Genomic DNA, 1,185 nt, shown 5'->3' with positions numbered 1-1,185 from the left:
AGCTCAAAGACATTAAAAGTCCATTGATGAAACATATAGTCACAAATCATGATCACACTTTTGCGTTCCAGGTTTTACAAACTTTACATGAGTATGATCGAGGAGGTGATATTATACTAAGAACTGAACTTGCAGAAGTATATTGGGTTGTCAATCTGCGATGCGATACACCACCTGGATTAAATACCACCGTTCCCTTGAAACCAGCTTTGAGAAAACTGAGACTTAATCGTTGAGTATTGGGGCACTTATGAACATAACACAGTATGATATGTATATCATTAATGGTTCTGCCTGATCTGAGCTGTTATTGATCTACAGTACTATTTTAGTGACCATCTTAATTTGAATTTAGTCTGTATATGACGTGGCAGAAAGGCAGATGGCCATAACACCCTGAATGTGCCTGGTCTCGTTTGATCTCAGAAGCTACGCAGGGTTGGGCTTGGTCAGTACTTGGATGGGTGACCGCCTGGAAATACAAAGTGCTGAAAGTTTATTTGTTTTGGCATATAGTAGTTTATTGGCCATTTTAGGCTAATTTCTATCTCTTTCATTTCCCTGCTATAAAAACCGCATTTGCACGGTTTTGCATGCCAGGCAGCTCGGTTTGCTAGGTTTCAACTATTCCCGGCTCCACAAAGTCTACTCTTCAATTTTTCCCTTGGAACTAGACAAACTTTCAACTTAAGCACTCAAAACATTCATTTCACAGCCCAGCACTTGCTCAAAACTCATAGCAAGCACTAATTAACCCTAGCACTAGACCCCCCCCATACTGTCCAGGCTCTTTATTCGTCCATACCAGCCAATCAGTAAAACAGCTCACTTTACCTATTCATGCATGTCCAAAGGGCAGTTTCAGGTGTACTCTCCAGTCCAACTGGTGAATCTGGGCATTTTGAGGCAATGTTTCAACTGCCTCATGTACAAAGACAACCCTCTCCTCCTACCACCAAACACTCATATATGCGAGAGATGCAATTATACAGCCAAACTGGAGGCAAAGCTCTCTCAACCCAAGACTGGAACTAACAGTCAAGAGGAGAAGGGTAATACTTGCAACACACCACCAGTCTCGCATAGACCTACTAAACCAACACCGGCAAATAACACATATAAATACACAAAAACATACTCGAAGGCTCTAAATAAAAATCTGCAAAAGCAATAGAGCCCTCCAAA

The 1,185-nt window shown here is 41.4% G+C and overlaps 1 pseudogene; it reads left to right on the top strand.

The window, feature by feature from the left end:
- The first annotated feature begins 378 nt into the window (after nt 1-378).
- Nucleotides 379-497, top strand: LOC122789542 (annotated as a pseudogene).
- The last annotated feature ends 688 nt before the right edge of the window (nt 498-1,185 follow it).

This window comes from Protopterus annectens, chromosome 14.part0, assembly GCF_019279795.1.
Source record: "Protopterus annectens isolate FY-2018-M chromosome 14.part0, PAN1.0, whole genome shotgun sequence".
In the NCBI taxonomy this organism is placed as follows: Eukaryota; Metazoa; Chordata; order Ceratodontiformes; family Protopteridae; genus Protopterus; species Protopterus annectens.
This window is presented reverse-complemented; position numbering and strand designations above follow the sequence as displayed.